The sequence below is a fragment of the Heptranchias perlo genome, chromosome 20, assembly GCF_035084215.1.
Source record: "Heptranchias perlo isolate sHepPer1 chromosome 20, sHepPer1.hap1, whole genome shotgun sequence".
In the NCBI taxonomy this organism is placed as follows: Eukaryota; Metazoa; Chordata; class Chondrichthyes; order Hexanchiformes; family Hexanchidae; genus Heptranchias; species Heptranchias perlo.
Window position 1 is genome coordinate 23,633,210 of NC_090344.1, and position 13,796 is coordinate 23,647,005.

At 42.4% G+C, this 13,796-nt stretch overlaps 6 non-coding genes across 6 annotated transcripts; 5 read left to right on the top strand and 1 right to left on the bottom strand.

The window, feature by feature from the left end:
• Positions 1-1,287: 1,287 nt before the first annotated feature.
• Positions 1,288-1,359, top strand: trnac-gca (transfer RNA cysteine (anticodon GCA)). The gene has a single exon. It is a non-coding gene; the product is annotated as a tRNA-Cys (tRNA).
• A 2,284-nt stretch (positions 1,360-3,643) lies between these two features.
• On the top strand, positions 3,644-3,715 carry trnac-gca (transfer RNA cysteine (anticodon GCA)). Its single transcript has one exon. It is a non-coding gene; the product is annotated as a tRNA-Cys (tRNA).
• A 2,283-nt stretch (positions 3,716-5,998) lies between these two features.
• trnac-gca (transfer RNA cysteine (anticodon GCA)) lies at positions 5,999-6,070 on the top strand. The gene has a single exon. It is a non-coding gene; the product is annotated as a tRNA-Cys (tRNA).
• A 2,278-nt stretch (positions 6,071-8,348) lies between these two features.
• On the top strand, positions 8,349-8,420 carry trnac-gca (transfer RNA cysteine (anticodon GCA)). The gene has a single exon. It is a non-coding gene; the product is annotated as a tRNA-Cys (tRNA).
• Positions 8,421-10,710: 2,290 nt separating this feature from the next.
• On the top strand, positions 10,711-10,782 carry trnac-gca (transfer RNA cysteine (anticodon GCA)). The gene has a single exon. It is a non-coding gene; the product is annotated as a tRNA-Cys (tRNA).
• Positions 10,783-13,708: 2,926 nt separating this feature from the next.
• trnag-gcc (transfer RNA glycine (anticodon GCC)) lies at positions 13,709-13,780 on the bottom strand. Its single transcript has one exon. It is a non-coding gene; the product is annotated as a tRNA-Gly (tRNA).
• Between the last annotated feature and the right edge of the window lie 16 nt (positions 13,781-13,796).

Genomic DNA, 13,796 nt, shown 5'->3' on the forward strand with positions numbered 1-13,796 from the left:
TATTGTCCATGCAGTTAGAATATGCATTTGTTCAATTTCTATTTTACCTTATCTCTATCTCTTTATTCATCCACAATGTTTCATTATTGAATATTTGTTGCTTTTTTTTTTAGAGGAATGAATTTCTCTTGAAATCTATTGATCACCGTTTCAAATATTTCCCAAAACCTGTTCTATATCTTTGTCAAGATTTTTCCGAGTTCACTTTCCCAGGTTCCAATCTCACACCCTCAAAAATAGTTTGTTCCAATCTATTAATTTGGTCTTTGTCTTACTGATGTCTCTCTCAATCTTTACGGTGGAGGGATTGAGGTAGGGAGTGATGTGTGAGTGAGTGAGGGAGGGAGTGAGGGAAGGAGGGAATGAGGGATGGATAGATTGAGTGAATTAGCGTGTTCGTGAGTGTGCGAGTGACTGAATGAGTGAGAGCGAGAGGGAGGCAGGGAGAGCAGTCATGAGCGATAAAATTACAAATGCGAGACAGGCAGACAAGAGAGGAATCAGTGCTGGATCTAGTAATGGGGAATGAAACGGAGGAGATAGGAGAAGTAAGTGTAGGCGAATATCGAGGCACTAGTGATAAGGTTTAAAATAATAATTGAGAAAGACGGCCACACGCCTATTGCCAGCACTCTCTGCGAGCATCCGCGGGTCAAATAGAGGCTTTCAGCATTTTCCACTTTTATTTCCTGGCGACGTCACAATTTCGACACTCACAGCTTCTTATTTCATGCCTAGGATGCAATTTACACACTTTCCCTTGCGTTAAGTCCCACTTCTGTTCCGTAACCTGTAAATGAATCTGTTGACTTAACAAATATTACAGTCACTTCACACACCATCTCCTCCTGTCCACTCTTGCCAAATGCCTGCTGGATGTTTATTTAATACATTGATTCGATATTCTGTACACTTACATATATGGCACTGAGAGCATGATCTTGTGAAACTGCACATTGAACCTGTTGTTTCTTGTGTTGACTGTAACGATCTACAGAACTAGGGGCAGAGCACAGTGAGAGAGCACTTGCCAGCTGCTGGAGAAACATCTGGTTGAAATTCAGGTGTCGTTTGTCTGGTGCTTCCAGTTCCGCGTTCTGTGGTGAGGATGTGTTCACTGAAGTTTAGTGACAAGGCTTTCCATGTTGGGTTGTGCATCGCATCTGTACACAATAGTGTGACTCACTCCGTTCATGATTCATTTCTGATTGCTGTGTTCACCTGTCTCCCAGAATAACTGATGAAGCTTATTTTCATGTTGTGCGTGCAAGAATGTTCAACAGATGTGGGGGTGCAGCTCAGTGGTAGAGCATTTGACTGCAGATCAAGAGGTCTCTGGTTCGAATCCAGGCGCCCCCTTGCACATTTCCAGTGCTTCTTTTGGGGAGTCAGAAAATCAGTCATCTGTCGTTGTTAAAATTGAGTTTGCCGCACAGATCCAGGCCATTTGACCCAACGGGTCTGTGCCTGCCTTCCGGCTTCACACAAGACTCCTCCCTCACGACTTCACTTGCCCCAATCCGCACACTCTTCCATTCCTTTCGCCCCCGTGTGTTTATCGAGTTTGCCATTTCATGTATCGATGTTATTTGCCTCAACTGCTCCTTACGGGAGCGAATTCCACATTCTTGCAACTCTTTGGTAATGAAGTTTCCCATGAATTCTCTATTGGATTTATTAGTGACTATCTTATATTGATAACCGATAGTTTTCGAGTCCCCTACGAGTGGAAACATTTTCTCTACGTCGACCCAATCAAACCCTTTCATTATCCAAAGACCTCCATCATGTCAGCCATCAGCCTGTTAAATCCATCCTGACAGGTATTATCTTTCAGTTCAGGCATCATCATTATTTTCCCCTTCGCCAATTCCTCGATATCCTTTTGATAATCGGGAGACCAGAAGTGTTCACAGTGCTTCAAGTGTGGTTTAACCAAGGATCTCGGACTACAGGTACACAAATCACTAAAAGTGGCAACGACATAAATAAAAACAAGCCAAGCACTGGGGTTCATTTCCAGGGGGATAGAATTGAAAAGCGGAGAAGTTATGTTAAGCATGTATAGTCTCCCTGATAAATACTGAGGCAAATTAACTATTCAATATTCCAGCCATTTCACTGTTATTACCTCTGAGTATATCTTGTGTATCCCTTGTTGGCCCTATCCCTATCCTGATGTTATTGACGTTTCAGTGGAATAATTGACTATTTCTTGATAATTTAATTTTGTATTTCCTTTCTGCTTTCCTGATTGCTTGTTGACATCCTTCCTAACGTCTTCATTTTCCCCTTTATCATCCTTTCCTTTATTGTCCATGCAGTTAGAATATGCATTTGTTCAATTTCTATTTTACCTTATCTCTATCTCTTTATTCATCCACAATGTTTCATTATTGAATATTTGTTGCTTTTTTTTTTAGAGGAATGAATTTCTCTTGAAATCTATTGATCACCGTTTCAAATATTTCCCAAAACCTGTTCTATATCTTTGTCAAGATTTTTCCGAGTTCACTTTCCCAGGTTCCAATCTCACACCCTCAAAAATAGTTTGTTCCAATCTATTAATTTGGTCTTTGTCTTACTGATGTCTCTCTCAATCTTTACGGTGGAGGGATTGAGGTAGGGAGTGATGTGTGAGTGAGTGTGGGAGGGAGTGAGGGAAGGAGGGAATGAGGGATGGATAGATTGAGTGAATTAGCGTGCTCGTGAGTGTGCGAGTGACTGAATGAGTGAGAGCGAGAGGGAGGCAGGGAGAGCAGGCAGGAGCGATAAAATTACAAATGCGAGACAGGCAGACAAGAGAGGAATCAGTGCTGGATCTAGTAATGGGGAATGAAACGGAGGAGATAGGAGAAGTAAGTGTAGGCGAATATCGAGGCACTAGTGATAAGGTTTAAAATAATAATTGAGAAAGACGGCCACACGCCTATTGCCAGCACTCTCTGCGAGCATCCGCGGGTCAAATAGAGGCTTTCAGCATTTTCCACTTTTATTTCCTGGCGACGTCACTCTTTCGACACTCACAGCTTCTTATTTCATGGCCAGGATGCAATTTACACACTTTCCCTTTCGTTAAGTCCCACTTCAGTTCCGTAACCTTTAAATGAATCTATTGACTTAACAAATATTACAGTCACTTCACACACTATCTCCTCCTGTCCACTCTTGCTAAATGCCTGCTGGATGTTTATTTATTACATTGATTCGATATTCTGTACACTTACATATATGGCACTGAGAGCATGATCTTGTGAAACTGCACATTGAACCTGTTGTTTCTTGTGTTGACTGTAACGATCTACAGAACTAGGGGCAGAGCACAGTGAGAGAGCACTTGACAGCTGCTGGAGAAACATCTGGTTGTAATTCAGGTGTCGTTTGTCTGGTGCTTCCAGTTCCGCGTTCTGTGGTGAGGATGTGTTCACTGAAGTTTCGTGACAAGGCTTTCCATGTTGGGTTGTGCATCGCATCTGTACACAATAGTGTGACTCACTCCGTTCATGATTCATTTCTGATTGCTGTCTTTACCTGTCTCCCAGAATAACTGATGAAGCTTATTTTCATGTTGATCATATCAACATGGTGACTGCCAGCTACTGAGCTCCATTACATTGTGCGTGCAAGAATGTTCAACAGATGTGGGGGTGTAGCTCAGTGGTAGAGAATTTGACTGCAGATCAAGAGGTCTCTGGTTCGAATCCAGGCGCCCCCTTGCACATTCTAAGTGCATCTTTTGGGGACTCAGAAAATCAGCAATCTGTCGCTGTCGTTGTTTCTATTGAGTTTGCCGCACAGATCCAGGCCGTTTGACCCAACGGGTCTGTGCCAGCCTTCATGCTTCACACAAGACACCTCCCTCCCGACTTCATTTGCCCCCATCCGCACACTCTTCCATTCCTTTCGCCCCGTGTGTTTATCTCGTTTGCCATTTCATGTATCGATGTTCTTTGCCTCAACTGCTCCTTGAGGTCGCGAATTCCACATTCTTGCAACTCTTTGGTGAAGAAGTTTCCCATGAATTCTCTATTGGATTTATTAGTGACTATCTTATAACCGATAGTTTTATAGTCCCCGACGAGTGGGAACATTTTCTCCACGTCGACCCAATCAAACCCTTTCATTATCCAAAGACCTCTATCATGTCAGCCATCAGCCTGTTAAATCTATCCTGACAGGTATTATCTTTCAGTTCTGGCATCATCATTATTTTCACCTTCGCCAATTCCTCGATATCCTTTTGATAATAGGGAGACCAGTAGTGTTCACAGTGCTCCAAGTGTGGTTTAACCAAGGATCTCGGACTACAGGTACACAAATCACTAAAAGTGGCGACGACATAAATAAAAACAAGCCAAGCACTGGGGTTCATTTCCAGGGGGATAGAATTGAAAAGCGGAGAAGTTATGTTAAGCATGTATAGTCTCCCTGATAAATACTGAGACAAAGTAACTATTCAATATTCCAGCCATTTCACTGTTATTACCTCTGAGCATATCTTGTGTATCCCTTGTTGGCCCTATCCCTATCCTGATGTTATTGACGTTTCAGTGGAATAATTGACTATTTCTTGATAATTTAATTTTATATTTCCTTTCTGCTTTCCTGATTGCTTGTTGACATCCTTCCTAACGTCTTCATTTTCTCCTTTATCATCCTTTCCTTTATTGTCCATGCAGTTAGAATATGCATTTGTTCAATTTCTATTTTACCTTATCTCTATCTCTTTATTCATCCACAATGTTTCATTATTGAATATTTGTTGCTTTTTTTTTAGAGGAATGAATTTCTCTTGAAATCTCTTGATCACCATTTCAAATATTTCCCAAAACCTGTTCTATATCTTTGTCAAGATTTTTTCCAAGTTCACCTTCCCAGGTTCCAATCTCACACCCTCAAAAATAGTTTTTTCCAATCTATTAATTTGGTCTTTGTCTTACTGATGTCTCTCTCAATCTTTACGGTGGAGGGATTGAGGTAGGGAGTGATGTGTGAGTGAGTGAGGGAGGGAGTGAGGGAAGGAGGGAATGAGGGATGGATAGATTGAGTGAATTAGCGTGTTCGTGAGTGTGCGAGTGACTGAATGAGTGAGAGCGAGAGGGAGGCAGGGAGAGCAGGCAGGAGTGATAAGATTACAAATGCGAGACAGGCAGACAAGAGAGGAATCACTGCTGGATCTAGTAATGGGGAATGAAACGGAGGAGATAGGAGAAGTAAGTGTAGGCGAATATCGAGGCACTAGTGATAAGGTATAAAATAATAATTGAGAAAGACGGCCACACGCCTATTGCCAGCACTCTCTGCGAGCATCCGCGGGTCAAATAGAGGCTTTCAGCATTTTCCACTTTTATTTCCTGGCGACGTCACAATTTCGACACTCACAGCTTCTTATTTCATGCCTAGGATGCAATTTACACACTTTCCCTTGCGTTAAGTCCCACTTCTGTTCCGTAACCTGTAAATGAATCTGTTGACTTAACAAATATTACAGTCACTTCACACACCATCTCCTCCTGTCCACTCTTGCCAAATGCCTGCTGGATGTTTATTTATTACATTGATTCGATATTCTGTACACTTACATATATGGCACTGAGAGCATGATCTTGTGAAACTGCACATTGAACCTGTTGTTTCTTGTGTTGACTGTAACGATCTACAGAACGAGGGGCAGAGCACAGTGAGAGAGCACTTGACAGCTGCTGGAGAAACATCTGGTTGAAATTCAGGTGTCGTTTGTCTGGTGCTTCCAGTTCCGCGTTCTGTGGTGAGGATGTGTTCACTGAAGTTTAGTGACAAGGCTTTCCATGTTGGGTTGTGCATCGCATCTGTACACAATAGTGTGTCTCACTCCGTTCATGATTCATTTCTGATTGCTGTATTTACCTGTCTCCCAGAATAACTGATGAAGCTTCTTTTCATGTTGGTCATATCAACATGGTGACTGCCAGCTACTGAGCTCCATTACATTGTGCGTGCAAGATTATTCAACAGATGTGGGGGTGTAGCTCAGTGGTAGAGCATTTGACTGCAGATCAAGAGGTCTCTGGTTCGAATCCAGGCGCCCCCTTGCACGTTCCAAGTGCTTCTTTTGGGGACTCAGAAAATCAGCAATCTGTCGTTGTTTCCATTGAGTTTGCCGCACAGATCCAGGCCTTTTGACCCAACGGGTCTGTGCCAGCCTTCATGCTTCACACAAGACACCTCCCTCCCGACTTCATTTGCCCCCATCCGTACACTCTTCCATTCCTTTCGCCCCGTGTGTTTATCTCGTTTGCCATTTCATGTATCGATGTTATTTGCCTCAACTACTCCTTCAGGTAGCGAATTCCACATTCTTGCAACTCTTTGTTAAAGAAGTTTCCAATGAATTCTCTATTGGATTTATTAGTGACTATCTTATAACCGATAGTTTTAGAGTCCCCTATGAGTGGAAACATTTTCTCTACGTCTACCCAATCAAACCCTTTCATTATCCAAAGACCTCTATCATGTCAGCCATCAGCCTGTTAAATCCATCCTGACAGGTATTATCTTTCAGTTCTGGCATCATCATTATTTTCACCTTTGCCAATTCCTCGATATCCTTTTGATAATAGGGAGACCAGAAGTGTTCACAGTGCTCCAAGTGTGGTTTAACCAAGGATCTCGGACTACAGGGACACAAATCACTAAAAGTGGTGACGACATAAAAAAAAACAAGCCAAACACTGGGGTTCATTTCCAGGGGGATAGAATTGAAAAGCGGAGAAGTTATGTTAAGCATGTATAGTCTCCCTGATAAATACTGAGACAAAGTAACTATTCAATATTCCAGCCATTTCACTGTTATTACCTCTGAGTATATCTTGTGTATCCCTTGTTGGCCCTATCCCTATCCTGATGTTATTGACGTTTCAGTGGAATAATTGACTATTTCTTGATAATTTAATTTTGTATTTCCTTTCTGCTTTCCTGATTGCTTGTTGACATCCTCCCTAACGTCTTCATTTTCCCCTTTATCATCCTTTCCTTTATTGTCCATGCAGTTAGAATATACATTTGTTCAATTTCTATTTTACCTTATCTCTATCTCTTTATTCATCCTCAATGTTTCATTATTGAATATTTGTTGCTTTTTTTTTTAGAGGAATGAATTTCTCTTGAAATCGATTGATCACCGTTTCAAATATTTCCCAAAACCTGTTCTATATCTTTGTCAAGATTTTTCCGAGTTCACCTTCCCAGGTTCCAATCTCACACCCTCAAAAATAGTTTGTTTCCAATCTATTAATTTGGCCTTTGTCTTACTGATGTCTCTCTCAATCTTTACGGTGGAGGGATTGAGGTAGGGAGTGATGTGTGAGTGAGTGAGGGAGGGAGTGAGGGAAGGAGGGAATGAGGGATGGATAGAGTGAGTGAATTAGCGTGTTCGTGAGTGTGCGAGTGACTGAATGAGTGAGAGCGAGAGGGAGGCAGGGAGAGCAGGCAGGAGCGATAAAATTACAAATGAGAGACAGGCAGACAAGAAAAGAATCACTGCTGGATCTAGTAATGGGGAATGAAACGGAGGAGATAGGAGAAGTAAGTGTAGGCGAATATCGAGGCACTAGTGATAAGGTTTAAAATAATAATTGAGAAAGACGGCCACACGCCTATTGCCAGCACTCTCTGCGAGCATCCACGGGTCAAATAGAGGCTTTCAGCATTTTCCACTTTTATTTCCAGGCGACGTCACAATTTCGACACTCACAGCTTCTTATTTCATGGCCAGGATGCAATTTACACACTTTCCCTTTCGTTAAGTCCCACTTCAGTTCCGTAACCTGTAAATGAATCTATTGACTTAACAAATATTACAGTCACTTCACACACTATCTCCTCCTGTCTGCTCTTGCCAAATGCTTGCTGGATGTTTATTTATTACATTGATTCGATATTCTGTACACTTACATATATGGCACTGAGAGCATGATCTTGTGAAACTGCACATTGAACCTGTTGTTTCTTATGTTAACTGTAACGATCTACAGAGCTAGGGGCAGAGCACAGTGAGAGAGCACTTGACAGCTGCTGGAGAAACATCTGGTTGAAATTCAGGTGTCGTTTGTCTGGTGCTTCGAGTTCCGCGTTCTGTGGTAAGGATGTGCTCACTGAAGTTTAGTGACAAGGCTTTCCATGTCGGGTTGTGCATCGCATCTGTACACAATAGTGCGACTCACTCCGTTCATGATTCATTTCTGATTGCTGTATTTATTTGTCTCCCACAATAACTGATAAGCTTCTTTTCATGTTGGTAATATCAACATTGGTGACTGCCAGCTACTGAGCTCCATTACATTGTGCGTGCAAGAATGGTCAACAGATGTGGGGGTGTAGCTCAGTAGTAGAGCATTTGACTGCAGATCAAGAGGTCTCTGGTTCGAATCCAGGCGCCCCCTTGCACATTCTAAGTGCTTCTTTTGGGGACTCAGAAAATCAGTAATCTGTCGCTGTCGTTGTTTCTATTGAGTTTGCCGCACAGATCCAGGCCTTTTGACACAACGGGTCTGTGCCAGACTTTATGCTTCACACAAGACACCTCCCTCTCTACTTCATTTGCCCCCATCCGCACACTCTTCCATTCCTTTCGCCCCCGTGTGTTTATCTAGTTTGCCATTTCATGTATCGATGTTATTTGCCTCAACTACTCCTTAAGGTAGCGAATTCCACATTCTTGCAACTCTTTGGTAAAGAAGTTTCCCATGAATTCTCTATTGGATTTATCAGTGACTATCTTATATTGATAACCGATAGTTTTAGAGTCCCCTACGAGTGGAAACATTTTCTCTACGTCGACCCAATCAAACCCTTTCATTATCCAAAGACCTCCATCATGTCAGCCATCAGCCTGTTAAATCTATCCTGAAAGGTATTATCTTTCAGTTCTGGCATCATCATTATTTTCACCTTCGCCAATTCCTCGATATCCTTTTGATAATAGGGAGACCAGAAATGTTCACAGTGCTCCAAGTGTGGTTTAACCAAGGATCTCGGACTACAGGTACACAAATCACTAAAAGTGGCGACGACATAAATAAAAACAAGCCAAGCACTGGGGTTCATTTCCTGGGGGATAGAATTGAAAAGCGGAGAAGTTATGTTAAGCATGTATAGCCTCCCTGATAAATACTGAGACAAAGTAACTATTCAATATTCCAGCCATTTCACTGTTATTACCTCTGAGTATATCTTGTGTATCCCTTGTTGGCCCTATCCCTATCCTGATGTCATTGACATTTCAGTGCAATAATTGACTATTTCTTGATAATTTAATTTTGTATTTCCTTTCTGCTTTCCTGATTGCTTGTTGACATCCTTCCTAACGTCTTCATTTTCCCCTTTATCATCCTTTCCTTTATTGTCCATGCAGTTAGAATATGCATACGTTCAATTTCTATTTTACCTTATCTCTATCTCTTTATTCATCCACAATGTTTCATTATTGAATATTTGTTGCTTTTTTTTTTAGAGAAATGAATTTCTCTTGAAATCTATTGATCACCGTTTCAAATATTTCCCAAAACCTGTACTATATATTTGTCAAGATTTTTCCGAGTTCACCTTCCCAGGTTCCAATCTCACACCCTCAAAAATAGTTTTTTCCAATCTATTAATTTGGTCTTTGTCTTACTGATGTCTCTCTCAATCTTTACGGTGGAGGGATTGAGGTAGGGAGTGATGTGTGAGTGAGTGAGGGAGGGAGTGAGGGAAGGAGGGAATGAGGGATGGATAGATTGAGTGAATTAGCGTGTTCGTGAGTGTGCGAGTGACTGAATGAGTGAGAGCGAGAGGGAGGCAGGGACAGCAGTCATGAGCGATAAAATTACAAATGCGAGACAGGCAGACAAGAGAGGAATCACTGCTGGATCTAGTAATGGGAAATGAAACGGAGGAGATAGGAGAAGTAAGTGTCGGCGAATATCGAGTCACTAGTGATAAGGTTTAAAATAATAATTGAGAAAGACGGCCACACGCCTATTGCCAGCACTCTCTGCGAGCATCCGCGGGCCAAATAGAGGCTTTCAGCATTTTCCACTTTTATTTCCTGGCGACGTCACAATTTCGACACTCACAGCTTCTTATTTCATGGCCAGGATGCAATTTACACACTTTCCCTTTCGTTAAGTCCCACTTCAGTTCCGTAACCTGTAAATGAATCTATTGACTTAACAAATATTACAGTCACTTCACACACTATCTCCTCCTGTCCACTCTTGCCAAATGCCTGCTGGATGTTTATTTATTACATTGATTCGATATTCTGTACGCTTACATATATGGCACTGAGAGCATGATCTTGTGAAACTGCACATTGAACCTGTTGTTTCTTGTGTTGACTGTAACGATCTACAGAATTGGGGCAGAGCACATTTAGAGAGCACTTGACAGCTGCTGGAGAAACATCTGGTTGAAATTCAGGTGTCGTTTGTCTGGTGCTTCCAGTTCCGCGTTCTGTGGTAAGGATGTGCTCACTGAAGTTTAGTGACAAGGCTTTCCATGTCGGGTTGTGCATCGCATCTGTACACAATAGTGTGACTCATTCCGTTCATTATTAATTTCTGATTGCTGTATTTATTTGTCTCCCAGAATAACTGATGAAGCTTCTTTTCATGTTGGTGATATCAACATTGGTGACTGCCAGCTACTGAGCTCCATTACATTGTGCGTGCAAGAATGGTCAACAGATGTGGGGGTGTAGCTCAGTGGTAGAGCATTTGACTGCAGATCAAGAGGTCTCTGGTTCGAATCCAGGCGCCCCCTTGCACATTCTAAGTGCTTCTTTTGGGGACTCAGAAAACCAGTAATCTGTCGCTGTCGTTTTCATATTGAGTTTGCCGCACAGATCCAGGCCTTTTGACCCAACGTGTCTGTGCCAGCCTTTATGCTTCACACTAGACACCTCCCTCCCTCCTTCATTTGCCCCCATCCGCAAATTCTTCCATTTCTTTCGCCCCCGTGTGTTTATCTAGTTTGCCATTTCATGTATCGATGTTATTTGTCTCAACTACTCCTTAAGGGAGCGAATTCCACATTCTTGCAACTCTTTGGTAAAGAAGTTTCCCATGAATTCTCTATTGGATTTATCAGTGACTATCTTATATTGATAACCGATAGTTTTGGTTACGAGTGTAATCATTTTCTCTCCGTCGACCCAATCAAACCCTTTCATTATCCAAAGACCTCCATCATGTCAGCCATCAGCCTGTTAAATCTATCCTGACAGGTATTATCTTTCAGTTCTGGCATCATCATTATTTTCACCTTCGCCAATTCCTCGATATCCTTTTGATATTAGGGAGACCAGAAGTGTTCACAGTGCTCCAAGTGTGGTTTAACCAAGGATCTCGGACTACTAGCAATGGAAAAGGAGAAGGAGTAATCCCGATTAAAAATACTTAATTGGAAGTGGGTCAATTACAGAGGGTTGAGAACTGATGCGGCCCTGGTAAAATAGAATCCAAACTGTAATCGAGGAATCGGCGGCTTTTGGAGAGGAGATTGTTCGGGTACAGTCTGTGTACATTCCCACAAGAGGAAAAGGTAGGGCAACTAAAGCCAGAGCTCTCTGGATGACGAAGGAGATAGAGAATAAAATGAACCAGAGGAAGTGGCCGCATGGCAGATGTCAGGTTGATAATACAAGTGAGAACCAGGCTGAGAATGGAAAGTTCAGAGGTGAAGTGAACATGGAAACCACACTTGGAGTAACGTGAACAATTCTGGTCTCCAGATTATAAGAAGAATGAAGAGGAATTGGCAAAGCTGAAAAAAAAGATTCACAAGGATGATAATAGAACTCGGAGCATATACTTCTCAGGAGGACTAAATAGGTTGGAGCTCTTTTCTCTGGACAAGGGAAGACTGAGGGGTGACCTGATAGAGGTCTTTAAGATTATGAAAGGGTTCGGTAGGGTAGACGTGGAAAAAACGTTTCCATTTGTGAGGAAATTCAGGAGAATCTTCTTTTCCCAAAGGGCGGTAAGAATGTGGAACTCGCCACCAAAAGGAATAATTGAGGCAAATGGCATAGATGTTTTAAAGGGGAAGATCGATAAAGAGATGAAAGGGAAAGGAATGTATGGCTGATAGAATGAGATGAAATAGGGCAGGAGGAGACTCATGTGGTGCAGAAATACCGGTATTGACCAATCGAGATAGCTAACCTGTTTCTCTGCTGAAGCTTCAATGTAAACAACAATCCTGCTGCGACAGGGAATTCAGACTTACTGTATGAATCACAAAATCATTTCGAAAGAAGAGGGAGTAACGGAATTTAAACCAGCGATCGCTTGATTTACAATTAAACACTGCAATTAAGCAATGCACCCACTGATATCGTCCACAGACAAGGTAATGCAACGGAGTTCAGTACCTGGCAGTCATCACTGTTGAAAGAACCAATCTGAAAAGAAGCTTCATCAGTTATTCTGGGAGACAAATAATTACAGCAATCAGAAATGATTCATGAACAGAGTGAGTCACACTATTGTGTACAGATGCGATGCACAACCCAACATGAAAGGCCTTGTCATTAAACTTCAGTGAACACATCCTTACCACAGAACGCGGAACTGGAAGCACCAGAGAGACGACACCTGAATTTCAACCAGATTTTTCTCCAGCAGCTGTCAAATGCTCTCACACTGTGCTCTGCCCCTAGCTCTGTAGATCGTTACAGTTAACACAAGAAACAATAGGTTCAATGTGCAGTTTCACAAGATCATGCTCTCAGTGCCATATATGTAAGTGTACAGAAATTCGCATCAATGTAATAAATAAGCATTCAGCAGGAATTAGGCAAGAGCGGACTGGAGGAGATAGTGTGTGAACTGACTGTAATATTTGTTAAGTCAATCGATTAATTTACAGGTTACGGAACAGAATTGGGACTTAACGAAAGGGAAAGTGTGTAAATTGCATCCTGGCCATGAAATAAGAGACTATGAGTGTCCAAAGTGGACAATGCTGAAAAGCCTCTATTTCGCCCTCCGGATGCGAGTAGAAATTGCTGGCCACAGGCTTGTGGCCGTGTTTCTCAATCATTATTTTAAATCTTGCCGCTTGTGCCTGGCTATTCTCCTACACTTACTTCTCTTACCTCCACCGTTTCATTTTCCATTATTGGATCAAGCAGTGATTCCTCTCTTGCCTACCTGTCTCCCTTTTATCATCACATCGTTCCTGCCTGCTCTATCTGTTCCCCTCTCGCTCTCACTCATTCATTCACTCAAACGCTCACGAACTCACTCACTCCAACCCTCCCTCGCTCAATTCCTCCCTCCCTCATTCACTCACACACTCAGTCCCTCCATCAATCCCTCCGCAGTAAAAGATTGAGAAAGACTTGAGTAAGACAAAGAAGAAAGTAATTGATTGGAAACAAACTAATTTTGAGGGGATTATAATGGAACTGGGGAAGGTGAAAAAAATGACAAAGAGATAGAACAGGAGTGGGAAATATTTGAAAGGGTGATAAATCTCTCTCTGGCACTCCCTCGGAGTCGAGAGGAGACGGGAATGGAAGGATGAGATGAACGAGGGAGGAAGCGGGCCCGTGTGGAGAATGGACGCTGGCATTGAGCAAGTGGGCCAAATGGCCTCCTGTGGACTCAATGTGAATAACAATCTTGCAGCTGCAGGAACAGACTGACTGCATGACTTCCGACAGGGAACAATTAAAAGATAGAGGGGGCGCTTGGATTTGAACCAAAGACCGCTTGATCGGCAGTCAAATGCTCGACCACTGAGCTACACCCCCACAGCTGCATGAAGCT